Genomic DNA, 21631 nt, shown 5'->3' on the forward strand with positions numbered 1-21631 from the left:
AGCCATCTTGGGAGGGAGGGGGAAAGGAGAGAGAAAAAAGAGAGCTCCAAACGTTTCCTTTTTCTGCTCCTCTTCTGTCTCACCTTCACGCTTCTCAGTATTAAAAAATAAACCAAACCCGAATATATTTTTTCTTTTCTAATTTTTAAAATTGCTGGAGCTTGGTTTTTGCCTTTTGGGAGGGTTTTTTGTTTGGGGTTTCCCCCCCCCCCCCCCCCCCGTTATTGAAGAAGGAAAAAGAAGAGCTTTCCCAGCCACTGGAAGGAGACAAAAGTTGTTTCGGGCAGCAGCGGCGAGGCTAGCGGGGAATTGCTTCTATGCTTGCCGAGGGGACAGGCTGACAGACTGACAGGGGCGACACAGTAAGTGCCGGAGCAACGCAGGGGACCCCGGACCACGGCCACCCCGTGGAAACCAAGCCGGGAGGGGGGCGAGGAGCGCGGGGGGGGCCGGGCCGGACTGGGCGGGGAGGAGGAGGGGGGAGGGAGGTGAGGGAGAGGCGGGCGGCGGGCTCCCTCCCTCCTCCCGCATGCCCTTCCCCGCCGCCCCCTCACCTCCGGAGGAGAGTGCCCGCAGTGGACAGGTCGCTGCCCCGGCCCGGGCAGGCTCCGGCCGCCTCCGCAGGTGGTAAGAACGGGGGCCGGAGGGAGGGGGAATGGCACAGGCACCGTACGGCACCGGCGGCCGCCCCGCGCTGCCCTCCCTACCTGCTGCCGGCACCCTGCTGCCCGCGGCGGCTCTTACCTCCCGTCCCTTCCTTGCCCTCCTCCCGGTATCCACCTGCCTCTCCCCGTGCGTGGAAGGAAGCCGGGCGCCGCCGGAGCGTGGGGCGGGGAGGAGGCGCCGCCAGGAGAGGCGATGGGAAGGAGCCCCCGGGCTGCCCCGCGGGGTGCTCGGCGCTGCCCGAGAGCCGCGGCGTGCGCGGCTGCCCTGCTAAACTTCGCCCGGAGCGCTGGCTTCGAGCGGGCTGCGCAAAATGGTCGGGGATGCTTTAAAGCCCTGGAGGGCTCCCGAAGAAATGCTGAAGTTCTGCCGTCGACTTGGGAAACGTTTAAATTGAGGCGGCTGACAAAATGGAGGGCTGACGCGGCGTCCAGGAGGGAGGCAAATTGCAAATTGTTAACCTGGCATCGCTCTCGCCTGAGCTCCCGGGCCGGAGCTGGCGCCGGGACGCGGCCTGACAGATCCTCGCTCCCGACTTTGTCCCCCCCACCCCCACCCCGGCCCGCGATGCGGGGCTGAGCGCGCATCACCAGGTGTATGGGATGTGCTTACTGCCGAGCCTGACCAATGGCAGGATTTTTCAGCGGCCAAAAAAACATTTGGTTACATGTCAGATGAGAAGCTGTGATTTAAAAAAAAATTATTTTATAAGATTTTTTTTTTTTTTTTTTTTGAAAGGGAAACCCAGGAGAATTTGCTTTCTTTTACCGTCGTTTCAGCTGGTTGAAACAAAAAACCGATTTCTTTGGTTTTCCTTCAAATGAAGGGTGTAGTGATAGCGAGCTGTATTGTCTGACCTACGACTAATTTTTTTTGTTCAAACATTCGGTGTATACACAGCAGAATAAATAGATCTGTGTTAGTTTTGAAAACTAAAAGCAGATTGAACTGTTTCTCTTTGTAAGAATGTGTGTTGGGGCTCTTAAAAGAGAAAACCCCAAAACCCCAGAATGATTTTGTAATCCTTGCTCTGAGATTTATGCTATTCCTGGCAGTGTGTGGTTTGGTAGATAGAGAGTTTACAAAGTCACAACTGACCAAACAGGAGTTAGTTTAGACTCTTGTGTTTTGAGGGGAGGTGGAAAAATAGTAAGTCTCAATTTCTTTTTATGGTGTTCATCCCACTGCCCATTGGAGATTGAAACGTTCATCAGAGTTGTTTATGTTGGTTGTCTGGGAGTTTCTGCTTGAATGTGGAGCGAAGTATGCAGCAGGGAGGTGTAGATGTATTTTTAGCTTTCATTTTTAATGACAAAAGATACAAAGAATAGTGATAGTCACAAGTAAATCTTGCATTTACTGAGTATGCTTATTAATATTTTGAGGATGGAATCTGTAAGAAATATCTGAGTTGTAAGTTCCACTTATTATGCTTGTTTAATACAGTAGTGCTTTAGTAAATCTTAATAAACAATTTAAAAGTCCCCTTTAAAATTAAAAAATACATAAAAGCAGCAGAGAATGTGTCAGTTCCTGTGCTACAGATGGTAGCTTCAAAATGCTGTTTGGTTTAATATATATGGAAAAGTCCAGAAAAACAAACCAAGCATTTAAAAATGTTGCATGTTGTATAAAGATACCTGAGTACATTCCTGCTCCAATAGCTCTGCTTTTGTTAGCTACTCAAGCAGATGTAATGGAACAAAATCACGCCAGAAAAACTTCTGTAGAAGATAGTGAGCTCACTTATCTTAGTTTCTGTAAAAATGTATGCTCTTCTTCTAGCAAAGACAGCTGGCTGGGCAGGGGTGTTTGCTTTTAGCTTGGCCTGGCCATAGGGTTGGTATCGGCAGAAGCTGTGCAGGAATGTGTTAAATGGATTTCGCTGTGAGCTCTATCTCCCAAGTCAGCCCGGCGGGGTGCCAGCCCTCAGCTCGTGGGAGGAGTTGTGGTTGGATCTGCCATGTGCCTGTGCACCTTCCTTGGCAAATCCACTCTGCCCTGTGAGCTCTGTGCTTCTGCTCACAGGGTAAGTGAAATCCTACGGAGTCACTGGAAACTGGATGTGAGATGGCCCAGTCGCTCTTCTGCCTATCAGATAAAAGATTCACGTAGGCCTTCTGAAAGCCCTCAGGGGCTAAATTCAGGCTCTCTTCTCGGTCTTCGGAAGAAATGTCAAATAGCCAAGCTAGATGTTGATTACAGTTATTTGTATTTATCTTCAAGTGAGCTCTGCTCCAGCGCGTTGGGCAGCAAGAAGTGTGTGCAGGGTGAGGGCTTTGTTCCCTCACCTGGGTTTTTAAAGTTCAGTGCCATAATCCTCACACCGATTCAGCAATATTCACTGTTGTTAAAATACACTTTTGCTAAGAAATACAGTAAGTGCAGCTGAAGCATTTTTTCCCCCCAAGAAAAAGGAGGCAGCAGGATGATAGCTTTCACTTTGTAGTATGTCAGCTGAATTTTCTAGGACATTTTTTTTCTTTTTCCTTTCTGTAGAAGCAGTCAGGGAAGCATCATGGATATTCTTCAAGTGCTGACAGTCCTTAATAGCCAGATGGCATGGAGTAGTTACTGTCAAAGGATAAGGTGTGGAAGGATTGACACATCCCTTCTTTTTTCTTTTCCATTTTTTTTTTTCAGCTTTTGAAAGAAACACGCGTTTGATCTGTGACTCCACTGAATCTGCCCCTATGGATTTTTTGTTATGATAGTGACTAAATGCTTCTTGCAATCTTGTAGTACTTTTTGCATGGTTGTGTAATGCTACATCCTTGATTATTTTAGAATTTTTGAGACGCTGGTTTTCTTAGTAATAGGAAAGAAAGTGTGTCCCTAATGTGTCAAATGGTACATTCACTTTCCCTGCAATTCCTTAGGGATTGCTTCCAGAATGAGCATTCTGACATGGAGGATTTCTGTAGAATATTTTAAATACCATATCAGTATCACTAATATTTCTGTGGTTTATTTGTATCCCCCTCTTAAACAAAGGCTAGCATATCATCCTTGAGGGCTGCCAGTTGCATACATGGCCTTTCTGCACATATCAAAAGCCGGGGGTGATGGCTGGCCTGGTGGTATGTGTCAGGATGTTGTTCTGGACTAGAGCTATTGACTGAAGACCAGGGTGCAAGAAGGTAAAGCGAACACTAAGTTCAGGCTGGTTCATAGCTGTTGCTTGGGGGACACTATCCCCAGGAATTTATCACTGTCGTGGTATCCTCACCCCATTACTACAGTCAATGGAGATCAAACTGCCTCTGGAGCAAGGGAGGAGGCTGGGATGCCCTGTGCTCCTGCAGTATTCCTGCTGTCTGAGGACAGCAGTGGCAACAGGGCAGCTGGTATCACCTCTTCTCTGCTCCATTGTGTCTGATCTTTGCATTGGTGTTGTCTCGTCAGCTCCAAATAGCAAATCTTTATTATAGTTACTATGTAAGTTCCTGTAACACCTGAATGAAACAAATAATATATATTAGTGGTCAAGTTTGGCATCTTCTAGATTTGCCTAGTTTTAACCTGAGCAGTTCTTGGTTTGCCCATGGGTACAGCCTGCTGGCAGGTACGGTGGTCTCCAGCAGAGATGGTGTTGGGCACCAGTGAATTACTGCTCAGGGCTCAGAGCAAACCTGCATGTAGGATGGGTGTATGGAGGGCAAGAGTGAAGATGGGCCTGAGTGCAAGGCCCTGTGTTTCTTTCTGCTGCACTGTGTGGTCTGCTGCTGAGCCAAGAGTGTCCTACTCGGAGCTGGCTCTGGGGAGGCTGGCAGCCTTCCATGTTGTGTCCCTATGAAATGCTCCAGCAGCTGAAAAAAAACCCCACCAAAATTAATAATTGGGCAGGCTAGGAAAGAGGGGAAAGAGTGTTGTTTCAGTGATGGGAGGTTTCCGGTGGGGCCGCGGGGATTCAGTAGGGACGTTCCCAAGTTCCCATGGTGCTGCTTTTCTGTGCTTTCACTTTCTGAAGCTGGAAGGTATGAAAGGAACTCCTGAAACAAGGTTCTTCTTTGAGGGGAATTTAGCTATCTCTGCTCTTTCCTGGTTACAGTATGATACTTATGTTTCCAGTGATTTATCCAGCTTCTCTCTTCAGTGTGTTTTTGGGACTAATTTTTCCCTGTACCTTATGAGTTTCACACTGTTCCTCATAAACTAGGGTCAGTTCCTTGCACAGACCTTTGCAGATACATTTGCACTCGTTTGCTTTCAAGCTGAAGATATAAACTTCTGTCATTTGTTTAGCAAATAAAGATACAAAAGTAGAGATGTGCAGAAGTTTTCATTAGTTGAGAATAAATGTAATTTTTTTCTAAGATATTTTTGCACACTAGCCAGAGTGATGGTCTGCTAAAATAATATGAAAAAATTCTTCATAAAATCATAGTAGAACTGTGTTCCATTACATTAGTTTAGCAGAAAATTGACATGTTTTCTAGTATTGAGATTGAAATAGCATTACCCATTTTCATTCTGCTTCACTTGATTTTTGCTTTACTAAAATGATCTATGAATTGAGCCTGTTGACTAAATGATAGATCAGTAGCTGTACAGATAGTCTCTTTTTATATATCCCTGCCCGCTTGTCTAATGTTTTTACATTACTGAAGGTAATGTGGGAGGCAAAAGGATGAGTCTGACTGTGTAATGTAGCAACATTGGAATGAGAACTTTACAGAGAACATAATCTGAGGAGGACAACAGAGACTAATTGTATGAAATTCCTTTTATGCACACGTTCTTGAGTTTGAATAACTAGTATGTATTCAGCCAGCTGGATTAGAAGTCTTTGGCTCTGCATGTGTAGCATAGATGTTGCTCTCAAAATAGGAAAGGAACTCTCCCTCCTCCCGCACTATTCCGGATAAAATTGATTCAGTGCTGCATTTTGCTCTTACTGAACCCCTAGTAAAGCATGTTTAGGCTTTATAATTCTGTTTAGGCTGAATAGCTCATAGTGTTAGAGATACAAATGCCACACTTTAATAGCCTGTGTGTTGTTTTGCTTCTTGATTGCTAGCTGTAAGAATCATTCACCCCAGACTTTGTAGATTCAAATCTTATGCCAGAATTTGGGTTTTTACCTGCAAGATGGTCCTTGCAGGGGCATGCCTTTCTCCATAGTGCATATTTCACTGAGTTTGTGCAGTCTCTCAAGCAGGACAGGCACCCATCTTCTAAACACCATCTTACAAATACATGCAAAGAGTCTGAACTACACTTCACAGGGTTTTTCTCAGCCATCCTGCTACTGAAACAAGCCTTTATGTCAGAGGTGGGTTGAAATCACCCGAAGAACAGGCATGGGATTACTTTCCACTCATTCTGTTAATGCTACCTGGAATATGTATAGCACCTATCACATGTACAGTTCCCACAGGTGTTTTGTTGCAAGTGCTTAGGTGTTGGGATTTCATACCTACCTACTTGAAAATTCATCCTTGGGACACAGTGTTTTCTCTTGCTTTCCAGCTTTGCTCTCCCTGACTTTCACAGGAGTCTGTTTGAACTCTGGAAAACTGGGAGAGAAGAGAGGTGGAGAGGGAAGAAGCTTTGTGTTACATGTTCTAATGCCATCATACCCAGAAGTGCCTTTCCAAACTAAGAGAATTTAGGTAGAGGCCTCTTACTCAGAACAGCTGGAAAGCAAACAGAATAAGCTTTAGCTTGGTTTCCACAAAGATACTCATAAATGTTTGCCAATTTTTAAGCAAGAAGAAAAACTACTGCAGTGAAGGAGTATAGCAGTAATCTTAGTGCATTGGATTGACACAGTTTTTGTTTCTAATAACTTTCAAAATATGCAATAGACTGACTGAATCCAGATCAGCAGAAGGCAAGTGGTGTCACCACTTTAGGAGGGCTCCCTCCATCTTTAAGAAGACCTTGTGTTTAAGGTAGGTGTGCTCCAAACTGAGGATAGGCTATGAAAGACTCTCTTCCCATAGTCTGCATCTGGAGTTCTGCATTGATGGTCTCTTCTCCTAGCAGGAGGACCCCAAACCTTCTTCCCTTTTCTCCCAGTCTACTCCCACGTCATTTCAGTTTCCTGAAAGCTTTCCATCTTTTACGCAGTGGGTGTTGAGAGGCCTTAGTGAAGAAGGGTAATCTCCAGCAAGTGGTCTGTAAATTCATAGTCTTATGTCTCAGGAAGACAGGGGCAGATGAAGGCAGATGGGCACCATCCTTATGAGAGCTGGTAAACTTCATGTTCTCCTGGCTAGTAGAAAACTTAAAATGAAGTCTAATAAAGCTAAGAGAGCTGCTTGTACTTGTATTGTCTGCTGCTACCTTGTTTGTTTCTCAAAATCTCACTTTTTATTTTGGTTTTTCTTGCATGTAACTTTTCAGTTGAATAGGTGTGATTTTCCTGGTTGGTGAAGTCTCTTGTCCAGTCACTGAAAATCCCTCACTTCTCATGACTGACACAGTGTGGGCATGCTGTCTGCTTCTCAGTCCTCTCTTCTGCTTGTTAGATAATTCAGAATGTTAGAGATAGAATGCCACACTTTTAAAACCATAGATACAGATCCATGGGTGGTTACCATCCAGGTGACAAAGTCTACTTCCTCAGTGCAGCTCATTTTGCTGTTTGCTGGGATTTCCAGGTAGACCTATTTGAAGATGCCTGAAAAATTTGCCTATCCAGACCAGACATGATTGTATGAGTAGTCCATTTGTTGCCTGTTTCCTGTCTAAATATTGCTGAAATTTATCTCCTTCAAAAAAAAAAAACAAAAAAAAAAAACCAAGGATGAAAAAGAACAGGAGTACAAGTTCAAATCTTTTTTGAACAAGATTTGTCAGGACAGCAAAAGAAAGTGGTGACACACTGATTAACTATTACTGTCATTGGACATTTTCCCAATATATTGTTTCCATGAAAAGACACACATCTTTCCAGCCCCTCAAATTTACAGGATTTGAATATTTTTCTGCAACTGAAGCTTGCATGACTTGCCAGCTCTCCTGCAGGCATGACCTGTTGTGAAATGAGGAAATATGTAATGCGTTTGTCTCTGCTGCCTCATGTATGGTTAAACCTATAGAAAGCTGTGGAGGAAGCACAGGCATGCTGCTCCTCTGACAGCCTTCTGCAAATACAAGCTATTAATGACCATTGCCTTTCATGGGCAAAACCAGTCCTGGCAATTGCTTTGTGCACTTTATTTCATGGTGTAACAAGCAAGCACATTAGCTATTTTTATTCAAACCCCCAGACATAAGCCAGGATGGCAAAGTTGCTATGAAATGTCTGCATAGCTAAGTGAAAATACAGCTGCTACTTAACACTAAATTTTTTTCTTTTACTTACACGATATTGAGGGTTCAACCAATGATCATCTAATCTTTCTAACTGAGTCATGGTGAGGATTTTGAAGATTTAGCATTAAAATAGGCAGAATGTTCTTTTCAGTCATTGACTTTGTCTACTGTTTAAGTCAGCAATAAGGAGGTTATGCAGTAGGTGAGGCGGGTGGGAAGAAGGGACTGCTTCACGATAAAGGTTCAGGTCTTGGCCTTTCAGAAGACTTTGGGACTATCTCTTTTGAATGTGCTGCTTAGTGGCAGGCACAGAAAAAAGCTGAGTACAGTGACACTGTCAGCAAATGCTGGCTTAGAGAGATGAGTCGTTTCAGGAATTTTTAAAAGCTGCCAAGCCCTTTGATGGTAGTTTTCCCACTCTTTAAATTATATTTTTCCATCCCCTGAAGAGGCTGTCTACTTTGACAGAAAAATGGCTTTGATGATTTCATCATAGAATGATGAAAATTAAAAAAAAAGGTAAGAATGTGTTGATGATTTAAGTATTTCAGTATTTCAAAGATTAACTTGGGAGGAATGTTGGGCATATAAGTTCTTTTGTATGTACATGCTCAGCATATATGTGTGTGTATATATATATATATATATATATACACACATACATACACACCTCAGTATTGACATGTGATCTCCAGTTCAATTTTGGTTTAAGAAGAAAACAAACCTTTCAGTGTAAGGTAGATGTTAGAGATCCTAAGGAAAAAAGAGTCATTACCTAGTATGCTTTTTCCCTGACCTAGGACCTGCCTGATACTGGAGTAGATATCTAGTAGTAGCATTTTTATGTATCTTTGCTTAACTGAATTACTAAGTGCACTTACAAAAACCTGCTTATTATATCCACCAGCTTGTGGTACTTCTTTTCTGTACAGTCATACCTTATGCTTACTTAGCTATTTATTCTGGTTTACCTGTTTTAGTAATTTATGTAGCAAAATGAAAATACATAAGCCTAAATTCCTCCTTGAAATATCTCTCCCTTTCAAATGTCAATTGTTATACATGAAAGCAGAGCTGGAGTAGTCTATCCATTGGCAGAAAATAGCATTACTCTTTCTTTGAGATGAAGTGGGAGGGGTGTTAAGTAGATCAGTTGCTTTGGGACAAGATGTAGATAAAGAAATTGAACCACCAATGTGTAACCACTTCCTTCAGCTTCTCCAACAGCAGCAAATTTGGCTTCCTTGAATTCTTCATGTTTTGTTCTAATTTATGTTTAAATGGTTAACTTGAAATGTAGTTCTGTTTTCTGGTGTCTGTAGACAGAGCTGTGATCCTTCTGCTTTTACTTAAAGTGCAGTTAAATTGCACTACAGCGGAAAAATACTCAGGCTTATCACTTTCTCAAGCTGAAGTTTCAAACAGTTTATCCAGTTTCAAAAGCTGTGTGTTATGAAGGTCAAGTTTCGTCATAATGAAAATATTAGAAAAGGAGGATGTGTGTAAGGAACAGAAGTGGAGAGAGAGAAAGGACAGGGCAAAATAGAAAGAAGAGATATTGATCAGATGTTGAGAAGATATACCTATGTGGGTTAAATGAAGGAAAAAGAAAAGAAGGTACACTCAACAGAGATTAAAAGTATTTTTATGAAGGAAGAAAAGTTCTCTACTAGTCGCACAGGAAAATGACATTTCATTTAAATCACAGAAACTGTAGTTCTAATGTCTGTTCTGTCTGACAACAGAATAGGATCATTCCACTTTGATTGCTCATGATAGGCTTGTAGGAGTAGATAACAGAAGAGTTATTTTCTGTGTGCATGAGGAGAAGTCTTTTTGATAGGCTGTCTAAATATAATGACAAGTTATAGGAAGTACAGGGAAAGGTGTAATTTCTAATAGGTTCGTAGTAGTAAGTACTATTTGTGCATCTAGAAAATATCTTCTGAAGATTGTTAAATAGTTTTTTTGATTTATAATTCATGTAACTGAAGATGCACCTTAAAAACTAGAAATGTTGGGTGAGATTATAAGGTGGCTTTTTTTAACATTGTGTGGGTTTGTGTATTTGGTCTTTTTCACTAGGAATTTTTAAATATTTAAGAATGAGTTGATTTCAAAGCTTTTCATTATAGACCATATCTTGAAAAAAATTTTTAAGGTTCAGAGGCTAAGCTTCAAAAAACATGCTCCTGAGTCCACATAATGACATGTCTTTCAGTGCAACTGAGAGGATGGAAAGAAGTATGGAAAATTATCTGTCTGAATATTTCTATTGTGAGTTGCTGTTTTTCTTCATGCTGTTAGTAACTTATTGTTGGCTTTTTTAAGATCTGTTATGTACAGAGTTATTCTAGACAGAAGATAAACTTATATTAAAGAAAAAAGCTGGTGAATTTTGTGTTTACTTCTAGAATGTGTTGAGTACTGGAGGCTGATATTCTCTAAATACATTGTAGGTACAAATGTGCCAGCTCCCCCAGGCCCTTGCTGTTTGTCTTCTAACATTTTGGGGTTATGCTAAATGCTGCTGTTGGTGGGAGTGCTTTGTAAGTACAAGTAGTCAGTGCCCCAAGGAGCCTTAACCTAAATACACAAAGCAGAAGAACAGCATCTAAAGACTATTGACAAAGTGTCCTTTTCCAGCTGTGCATGTAGAAAAGGTTACCATGTCTGGCGGCTTGACCCAGTCCCTTTGCCTGTAGCTGCTGCCCTAAGCCTGCTGCTTAAGGTAGTTTGTGTGACTGTTCATACTGCACCTGAGGCCAAATTGGGGAATAAACTCACAAGTAGCCTATTTTCTTTGTGTTTGGTTTGAAGCAGACCAGAAAGCCATCATACTGTTTGCTCCATAGACTCCAGGAAGTTGTTTGCTCCATGCCAGACCTTAAATTACCTGCCTTCTTAAAATCTTAGAAGTAAAATACTTTCTAGACTGTCTTTTCCTTTCTTCTGTGTTCTGCCGAACTGGCTATTACCCTTGTTGTCCAAAAGAAGTGGGTTCAATCACAGTAGAAGTGGAATTGGAGGACATTAGCATGGATCTGCTGAAAGTACTGGAGCTCTCTCTCTCTCACGTGAGGATGACACAGAGTGCATTTCTGTGGCAGGTAACACCAAAGCCTTGCAGGTACTGAGATTCTTTCTTGTCCTCCCAACTACTGTCTTTTCAAACTCACTCTTTTAATGGCTGTCAGGATCCCACAGTGAGCCAGAGCTGGGAACTAGAAATGCCTGGAGATTGTTTGGCTGTGGTTTACTGCTGCATTTGTTTATTCTACTTGGTTGTACAGTTGGTTTGTGACTGATGTAGCTCTTCGAGTCAGCTTGCTGGATTAACATGTGGGCTGGCATGCGGGACTCGGGTGCTCACTGGTAGCCCTGACTTCACTTGTTTTAAGCTGCCATGGAATGTACCCCCTCAAGCTTGTCTTCTGCAGAGGCAGCAAGAAGTATATTCATGACATGGATTTACTCACTGGAAACCAAGGCTGAAGCCATTGATTCAGGTTATTAAGCTGGTTGCTTTTTGTTTGCCACTGTGCATTCAAGTTGGCTTGGCTTCCCAGGGCTCTAGGAGCTTTGTGCTCCATTGGAAACTCATCTGCCACCTGACAAGTTTAGAGCTTGGGTTCTGTCAGGATGCTTTTGCTCTAAAGCAGAGCCAGGACATAGACATATATGTACATGTGTTTTCATATATACACCCACATATAAACCATGTGCATGAACATGCACATGTGTATATATACCTGTATACTGTCTGCAGAGCAGCTTCTATCTTACAAAGCTTTCACTCAATGTGACTTTATTTTTGGTCATTTCGATGGCTTATATTATAAGAAAAGCAATTAATTAGCCTTGCAGGACAAAATAGCCTTGCAGATGATAAGGCTTCTTAGGCTCTTTCTAGGAATAATGAATTGAGAAAATCTGGTCTTCATGTAGTAGGTAGTTTTAGTTGTCATAGTTATCTGAAGAAGGCAGGTAAATTTTGTACATTTGATAGGTTATGGTGTATCTGATCAGAAATCACAAGCTTATTCATTACTTGGTCTTTCAAAGGAAAGTGAATTAAAAGCCTTTTCCTACTGGAAACTTGAAAGCATTTCTATTATATCATACTTATTTGGTAAAATGAAAAAATCTCTTCTGCTTTGAGAATGGATAGCTAGTAATGTCTATTCATTTTTTACCCTGTTTTTTTTTCCTTCTCATATTAACTGAAATGGTGCCAGTGTGTTCAGAGTTATTTTTCTCACTTGTTAATAGCTTCTGTCATCTCTGCCCATTGCTCTGGGGGAAGTGCTGATTAAACCTACAGCTCCATTTAATACTCCCATTCCTTTTCAAGTGATAGTGTCTGATTTCTTTTTAATCCTAATGCTGTATTTTTATATAGTTTTAATCTCAATTGTTTGGGGGTTTTGAGTGTTCCTTACATTTACTCTAAGTAATAGCATGGTGATACTAGGACCATGTTCTTGGAGTTCTGCCTGGAGTAAAAGGGTTCTGCAGGTTCAGCTGGAGCTCTGCAGAGCTCCTGGTGCTGTATTGCACTGCTGTAATGGGATGGCATCCATACTGGGAGAGATGGTGCTGCAGAAGATATTGTGCAGATGGGAATCTAGAACATCCTACTGGTGAACCTGCCATCCCTACAACACACTGGGACTCGTCAAGTTACTGGTGACATTTTGTCAGCTGGAGGCTTTTGTCATTCAGGGAAGACACTTTTTTTTTTCCCTCTGCCAGACCAGGCATTCTGCTGACTTGTGGCAAATTTGCATGTGGGTTTATGATAACAAGTCAACTGAAGTAGCTTGTCTGTCATGTCAGCACAGCTCTGCCCTTCAGCCAGGTGCAAATCTAAAGTGGTTAATTCCCAGTGGCTTCATCCATTGTTGTTACTATCAACAGACACTTCAATCTGGGTTTTTTTTTTCCCCTCTACTACTCCTCTGAGGGTTTTTTTCTCACCTCCTCAGGTAGGGAATGGGTACATATGGTTGTAAATAATACATTTATCTTAAAATTTAGATTTTTTTAAAATTTTGCTATAGAATTCAAAGTGAGCTTTCTAAAAAGTCTACATAAAATCCCTTCAAGCAATGGAGTTGACATGCATGGTTAAAGACACATGAGCAAATTTAATAGTGGTTTTGGGAGAGAAGGGTGGTTCTGTGTCCTCCCTCATTTCTGGCTATATGCTCCTTTATGCCTGTCATAAGGTGTGGCTACTTTTAAGTAACTTGTTCTGGTACTGAAGTTCAGCAATCTTTCTGTCTGTCTTTTTCTTCTTTTCTGTCATGTATAGCACTTTCTACAAACACTTTGTACCTATTCTGGAATAGCTTGCTTTAGTGACCATTACATATTTCTGTTTTATGCTCAACCCTTAAATACTTAATCCCTTCATAAATGTTGAGAACATGGTAGCTTACTCTTAGTTAATCAGTTTTTTCCCCTATTCTTCTGCTGTGTCAGTCCTGACTTAATCCACCTTGAACTTACCTTTTGCCAGCACCCTGTGCAGGAGGGGCCCTTGAAAAGGAATGTATTTTTAATTTATTGGTTATTATTATTCAGTTACTAATACCAAATTTAATTACACACTTCAATTTTTGTGCATCAGTTCTTGGGATTTTTCTTATATCTGATATTTTTTGTTCTTCTAAAAGTTTTGTTTCTTTGTTTTTCCTTTTTTTTCTATCTGCTGTCACTTATACTGGTTTCTATTTCTTTACCAAGGCTTTGATTCACATTTTTCTGGGATATGCTCATTTGGCCTGTGTAACCTCACGAAAATGTTACCACTTGAACATAATGACTCTTTTCTTTCATGGCTTCCTGTTACCTTTCCTTGTGAAGTGGTATGTATACCTTCCAGACTCAGCTGGGAGCTAAACACACAACTTTTCATTTCCTCTCCCTTCTTGAACTGAGGATCTTTTGAACTGACCAGCAGTGTCTTAACCACCATTTCTGAAGCACAGCATCATGGCAAGGGTTTTGGTAGGAACTTTTCCTGGAGTGTGATAAACTGTTTGTGTTATGGGCTGTCATTCAGGAGTGAGCTGATGCAGTGACCTGCCTTTCCAACATATTTTAAGGTCCTTCTACTGAGGAGCAGAGGAAAAGCTTATTTTCCTATTGCCAGGTAAAGAACAAACACGAAACAAACAATTTCCCTTGGCATGACCTGCAGTTGTTCAATGGCTAAATTGAAATGTAGGTTCTCCATCAAATTAAATTCCTCTTGTGCTTGGCATGGTATTCCCCTTATTTCCTTCTCTAAACAGAATTGGCTGGACTCTTCCCCCTTTTCCACAGTAACTGTGTGATTCCTTGTTTAGTTTGTGGGAATTGCAAGAGCTCTGATGTTTTTCTGAATTAAAGATGCCAGATTCGTAGCGATTTCTTCCTCCTTCCTGTTGTTCCTTCCCTCATGGACTCTCCTGGGAGTTGGTTTGTTCTTATTTTCCCCTAGGAGAAGACCTTCCCTTATAAGTTTTCATGGTAACTTACGGTTCATTGTGTACAGAGGGCTTCAGTTGACTTCAGTGCCATTTTACCAATGGAACTAAGGAAAGCTGGGCTACTGAGAGTACACTCTCTGCTTCTGTGTCAGCTGTGTTCATTTCATTTGGGGAGCTTGATTATCTAAATTCCTTCTGGATAGGTTTCCATTTTTGAGACACCCTCTGTCCGGAATGACATGGCATCTCTGCAGCCACAAAATTGTTATGAAAAGCTGAACACAGAGACCTTGCTATCAAAATACTTGTTTCTTCATCTTGTTTTGATCACTGTTGTGACATGGAATGATTAAGAAGTTTCACTCCAAAAGTAGAGAAAAGGTATTGGAGGTTGCATCTTTTTTTTCCTGCAAAATAGTGCTGCTTTGAGACCAAATTATTCAAAAACAAGTTGTAATGAAAATATCCTAGAATCCTCAGTTTTAGCTTGGTTCTACCAAATACTTGGTAAAACTCTGAAGTGGTAAATAACTTGGCTATGTTCTTCATTGAGTACTAATCTTGTTTGCTTTGGCATCTAAAACCAAAGACAGCTTATTTTTACGCAGTGTACACTTTTTTTTTTTTTTTAGAGTATTCCTTCCATGTAGTATTAAAGAGATTTATTACAGAACCCAGGAGGCCAGTCACAGAACATGGACTACTATGTTTGGTGGTCCCAGAGGCGAAGTCTTCACCTAGGCAGTTCTAGTCAGCTCAAATAGTCTTGGTACTGGTCCCAATGTCCTTGTAGACAGTTCAGCAAATAGTGGTTTGGAGGGAGTGTGACGCAGGTCTCATGTTGCTTAAGAAGAAAATAAAGATGCATTTGGTCAAAGAATAGATCTGAAAAATTACATTTGCTGCAGTGTGTAGCTGTAAACAGCATAGTGAAGGCAAACAGAAACACTACTGTGCTACTGGAGAAAAGACCATGAGTCTAGGTGGGCATTTTCATCCTTCTGTGTGGTTTGAAGTATCTTAGGATGAAGTAGAAAAAGGAGAACTCTAACTTCAATGTAGAAGTGTGATGAGAAATCAATCACATAAGACGCTGTAAGAGAAGAAAATTGAAAAAGGGAAGCCTGTTGGCTGTAGCAGGTAGCTGAATTCCTTCAGGAGGGTACTGGAATTTTTTTAAACATGCACTGACTTGATTTGAAGGTGAAACCATTACCTAGTGCTGCATTTTTCTAGACTGGCTGTCAGTTAATCATGTTTTCTTTCTGTCACTGCTTTTATTGCAATGTGTGGTAGTTAAAATCCCGGAGAAAGTGTAATGACAAGTTGCCTGTCTTTTCATTTACTTCTGTTAAAAACATTGCTGTTGATGATGCCAACAGTTGACATGCACAAGATGACATTTTCAAAGTAAGTCTTTAACAAATAAACCCACTTTTTTTTTTCTGTAACTTCTGGTGTAAATACCTGTCTTTCTGCTTTTTCTCTTGTGACTGTATTACAACCAGTACTGGTTTTCTTAATGTGTGATTAGGTTTGCTGTAGAGGTTTTAACAGAACTGAATTTTGAGATACCAGTCTAAGATGAGATGAGCTTTCAAGGTGATTGGTTTACACCTGATGGATCCTAAAACATTTCATGTTAACTTGCTCTCTATCAGGACAAATCCCTTGACCACTGTTGTTGTTGTGTTATTGTGGGAACTTAGTGCACATGGTGTGTATTGAATGGAGATTTATTTTCAGGATGTTTGTTTTCTTAGAAAACTCAAAGCTACAACAAATGGCCAAGTCTTCTAATCGAACTTTCAGATCTCACTGTGTCTTTTCAGACATATTTTACCAATATGTAATGCTGGGTGTTCACTGAACTGGTCATATATGATGCCACAGATTTATTTCTCTCTTAGTGATGATGTCATCCTCAAACAGTTTAGCTATATTTATAGTTTTATAGCAGATAAAAGAGCTCCTCTGGATTAAAAAAATAAAATCAAATCACAGTTGATCATGATGATAATGCAAATAGGGTAACAAAATTACCAGACCTTCCAGGAGGTTTAATCTCTTGTTCTCTATGGTTTAGTTGAAACCTGTGAATCATAAAAGGTGGCCCAGCATTGCTCTTCTTCATAATTATTTAACTTTAAGATTTTCTTAATTATTGTGAGATAATCAGAAGATGCCTATCTCAGCAAACCTGATGGCACTGTTACCTCCAGGCTGCTCTCTCTGTGAAGTTCCAAATGTTTCTGCCATGGTGGATGCATCACCATTCCTGCTTGGGGCATCAGTTGTCTAGAGGTGGATTTTGCAATTTTGTCTGTGTCTGAAACTGCTGGTAATCTAATTACTGGGTTCAGACAGGGAACTTGCTCCTTAAAAGCTTTCTCAGGGATAGACCTGAATGCATTTGAATGTCTGAAAAATGCAGGGGTTGGGTGGAGTACCATGGGAATTGCTTTTAGCCTTGTGGCTGTATATATGGCCTGTGAAAGGCCTCAGGAGGATTTGACCATGCCTTAAAAATACAAAAAGAAGGCACCCATATTTAAGTTCTTAGTCTGCTCTTCTGTGATTATTTATCCCTAAAAAGAAACATGAGTTCGAAGTCAGTAAATATTCCACTTGATGTCAGTTGTTCACCAAAAGAATTTTGGATATGACTATGATTTTTTCAAGCTAGACATCATAAAAGATACTTACCTCATCTGTTCATTGCCCTGTCTGGGAGCCACTGCTTTAAGTCATAGGTGTTACATGCAGCAGTAGGTGCCAAATGTAGTGGAGCAGCCATTTTACTGCACATCTCTATCTTTGTTGAGTTGGGACAGGGTGAGTGTTTTTTTCAGATGTTGTTCTTGGAGCTGCTGAACATTGTTTATTCCTTTTGGAAGAAAGACCTCAAATGCTTTTAAGTAGCTCATGCAGAGAAAGATCATGCTTTTTCTGTGGTTACAAACTGAGGTTCTGGTAGTAAAGGTATTTTCATTGGGCAGGGAGAGAGAGAAGCTGATTTTCCTGGGTAGGTCTGTACTACTTAAATTGCTATCTGAAGTAGGGCAGTTTCCCTGGGGAGTCCTTTTCTTGTTTGTGAGTGGCTAAAGGTACAGCAAAGGACAGTTTCTTCCCTGCTGCTTTCTTCAGACCAATCTACCTGAAGCAGAATTGCTCTGGCTCTAAAGTTGTCATTAAGCTTCCTAAGAATACTTTTATTAATTGGAATAGTCGGTACAGTTTGACAAGATTAGCAAAGTATGGAGAACACTTGCTACTGTTAGTTTTTTCTTTTAATGACAAAGTTCTTTGGTTTTGGCACAGTCTGTCTGCTGCAAACTTCTGAAGTACAGTGAGGGCTTGGCAAGCAGTACCAGAGTCCTGGCAGGAGGATGTTTGGGCCAAGGACTCGTTGCCAAGCTCTTACCTTTTTGCATAAGATTTTCTTTAACGGGAATGCAAAGGAGATGGCATTGTGGTTAAATAATTACTCCTTGATTGAGTGAACAGCCCCGAGGAAGGTACTCATGTAATGAGCATCCCTGTTGTGCTGTGTAAGAACAAGGATGCTCTGCTGAGAATCTGAGCAATCATCACGCTGGGGCTGGCTCATACCTGACTCTACAGACCTGTGATGAAAGGCACTATTGACTAGAATTTTATCTCAAACACATCAAAAATCCACGGCAGTCCAGCATATGGGACAATACTGTACTTCAGACTGTGCAGCAGGACTTTGGACCTTCATGCCCAGGCACCATCCATTTGTACAAGTGGAGTGGGAATTCTGTGTGGCCAACTTCCCTTTTCCCATCCAAGCAGTGTATACTTTGTTTAAAGCCAAACGTGTATCACATGGGCAACACTGTACATTTTATAGATTAGTATCTGGTGGTTGGGTTCATCTTCTTGGAGCACTAGGGTTTTTTTCTTCTCCTTCAGTTATTTCAGCATACTTCTCACTCAATTCCATACACAGTCCCTGCTATCTGCATCAATCTGTTTGTGCTGGTGGCAAGCTTGTTTTCCATTCCTTACACGCTTTGTGGATCTGAGCAGGAGTAATAAGACAAGCTTAGAGATCTCTGCTTTGTCCAGTGTTTGGTAGTGTAATGGCAGCAACTGCTGAACAAGTCAGTCTGGATGTGGCACTCTGGGACAGTGCAGCTGGATGTGCTCATCCTAGTCCATCTGCCCTACACTGTGGATTGCCATGGAGGAAAGGTTTAGCTTGGGTTTGGAAAGCTCTGTAGCTGTGCCATGAGGTGAGCTTGCACAAATGAACCCTCGTTTTTATCAAGGCTGGCTTGAGCACCACACTGGTGGTTTGGCTCAGAGGTAGCTCATGAGTCTTAGATTTAAGCATCTCCTCTGCATGCTGTCCCTGCACTGAAGCATGCATGGAATATCAGAATAATTTAGCTGCCAAAACCATTTTAAAAAACCCCTAAAACCTGCAGGCTCTTGCTCTTTCACTAAAATTCACGGATATGGCCTTAAGCATACCTTTGATGCCAGGTGGTCTCCCTGCCAAACCTAAAGCTGGTTCTCAGTAAGGTCTTACATGGTTATGCTTTCAATAGAGTGCCAGAAAAACCTTGGCAAGACTGTGCTTTAAGCTGATGGTGAGAACAAGTTTAGGAAGAATGTTTTAGTCCTGGACAGGCATTGTAGCCACAGGTAGCCTAGACACCTTTTCTTCTAGATGTAAGTCAGAGGTTTTATTTATTTTGTCTCTTCCAAGGTAGTCTAATGTACATTAAAACATAGATGTCCTAAAGAATTATTTGTATTTGTGCTTGATTTTTCCCATCTCCCAGGTTGTGGATTACTTGCCTTTGGAAGCACATGCCCCAGGCATTCCTGCTCTGACTTGAGCCCGGTGGTGCGGCTGCAGAGGAAGAAGCCTGAAGAGGGTGGGAGGAGCACTTCTCCTTCCCCCCTTTCCTGGTGACCTTCGCTTCTGTGCGTGCACTCAGATCTCTTCCTGCACATTTTGACCCGTGCTAGAATCCTATCAGAGAGGGCAGTTGCAGTCAGGGATGAAGTCTTTGCTGGAAAAGATTTCTCGCCTTAGTCTGCACATCTGAAATGCTTTTGGTTTTCATTTGTAGAAATTGTCTCCTTTTATTCTGTGGTTCAAAGCACCAGGGTTAATCTTTTCATGCCACTTGGTGTTCCTGGGGAGAACCTAACTGCATACACCATTCCCGGGGGCAAACCAGTTCCAGCTAACATTTCTTTGCAATTGAAATAAAGTTTAAAAAATGAGCAAAATGACCCTAGGTAACAAACACATCAACTACATCTATCTCTGTCATGACTTTGTAAATGTAAATGTGCATAATCTCACCTGCTATCTTTGTCAAATGTGCTTAATCTCACCTGCTGTCTTTGTCACTGCTACCTAAGTCAGCCTGGAACTTCAGGAAAAGAAAATTGATTTTACTTTAAAAGACCTAAGTTACTGTCTCCTCATTGTATTGCAAGATGAAACTTCTAGAATTTTGATTGATGCACTATGTTTTAAGTTGTATCTGGAAATGGCCAAAGTTTTTCAGTAACCTGGAAAATAGTTTAAAGGGAAGTAATTTTCCTATGGTATTTTTGTCGGGGCTTTTGTTTGTTTGGGTGGATTTTTATTTGTTTCATTTTTCAGAAGTACAAACTTTTTTAAACAGGCTGCAAGAAGAGTTTGTAAAGAGAAATTTTTTTTCAATTTCAACTGAGTTATTTGGAGAAGACAGGCAAGGTTTCAGGAGCACAAACTTCACTTAAATCTTGAAAAAAAACACCAGTGAATATAAAGCTAGGTCAAGTGCCAGTTAATAGCTATAAACAACTTTATAATTCATGGAAAAGTTTGTTTATGGGAAAAATCTATCAAAAAGCTAGTAATTGCATGATGACTCCAGGATTTTCTTGTCTTGGTATTAACTCCAAGAATTTGGGTGGAGGCAGTGTTCTTTCTTTGAGACTATCTTTTAGGTTTCTTTCTGTCTTTTATCACATATTTCCAGTGGTGTGACTTCAGCCAAACACTTTCCATAAGGAATATGATTCACTGCATAATTTATTACATGCTTCGGGATGTGCTTTGGACTTCTTTTCCTGTTGGGGAAGAGGGACAGGCTGGATGTGGAGATGTTTTGGAAGCCTTGGCTGTTGTTTCTGTGTCATGGTTTGATTCTGCTTCATGTCAGTGTATGTGAGGAAGGGCTCATGCATTCTGGAGTTCATGCCCTCCCTCTCCTTATTGCTTCATATTAACCGCTCTCATAAAAGATATCACCTCTCCCTGCAAGAGTTGCGTTTCCTGTATCCTTAGGCACTTGCAGATGCAGCAGGAACATCAGAGATCTGTTGGATATGCAGTTTTTGTGGCCCACATCTGTTTGTTTTCTTTCATAAAGTACCTGGGATTTACTGTGATGCTGGAAATGACTGTGAGGTGATGTACCTTTCCCTGAGACAGAGTGGGATGCTTTTCTAAGCATGTTAAAGGTTCATGCAGTAGCATTGTTCCATGAATATGTAATACGGGTTTGAACATACTGACATGATACTTTAAAATCCACAAAAGAAAACCAAATAAAAATGTCTGTAAAAGTTGTGAAACACAGCCTCATGAATGAGGGAGAGCCTGGGCTAGCATTTTATCTCTCATAGCCCCAAGAGAAATGCTTTAGCAGCATAAAAACAGCTACTTTCTTTCCTCTTTCCCTTCTGCTCCAGCTTAGTGTTTATAGGCAAAGTCTCTGCAGTGGGAAACACACTGTGTGCATCTTCACTGTAGTCAATGTTTAGTATACCTATTTAGTGACAGGCACAAACTTGAGTCAAATGGTGAGAATTTGGATTGCTAAGAACAAACTTGCAGATGGCCATTTTTAAACAGTCACCTGGTTTGTGGGGCTTTTTTACCCACCATTGTATTTCTAGAGGGCTTTCCTCTACTCTCACCTAAGAATTTTTGTGCCCTCATCTTAGAATATTTGCACAAAAGAGTGATTGTGCCTGTCTGGGAGAATGTTCCCTGTCCAACCTGGCGTTGGACACTTCCAGGGATGGGGCAGCCACAGCTTCTCTGGGCAACCTGTGCCAGGGCCTCATCACCTTCACAGGGAAAAAAATTTCTGTGTCTTCTTAATATCTAATCAACCTATTCTCTTTCGGTTTGAAGCCATTCTCTCTTGTCCTGTCACTACATGCTCTTATAAAAAGCC

General features: G+C 41.4%; 1 protein-coding gene across 4 annotated transcripts in view; it reads left to right on the plus strand.

Annotated features, from left to right (window-relative positions):
- The first annotated feature begins 492 nt into the window (after positions 1-492).
- LOC131592631 (dual specificity protein phosphatase 16-like) overlaps positions 493-21631 on the plus strand; it is a 65053-nt gene continuing 43914 nt past the window's right edge. For all 4 annotated transcript variants that reach the window (XM_058864250.1, XM_058864251.1, XM_058864252.1 and 1 more), the window contains exon 1: positions 493-627. The gene's annotated coding sequence lies outside the window, so the exon portion shown is untranslated. The remainder of the gene's footprint in view (positions 628-21631) is intronic.

Source organism: Poecile atricapillus, chromosome Z (genome assembly GCF_030490865.1).
Source record: "Poecile atricapillus isolate bPoeAtr1 chromosome Z, bPoeAtr1.hap1, whole genome shotgun sequence".
In the NCBI taxonomy this organism is placed as follows: domain Eukaryota; kingdom Metazoa; phylum Chordata; class Aves; order Passeriformes; family Paridae; genus Poecile; species Poecile atricapillus.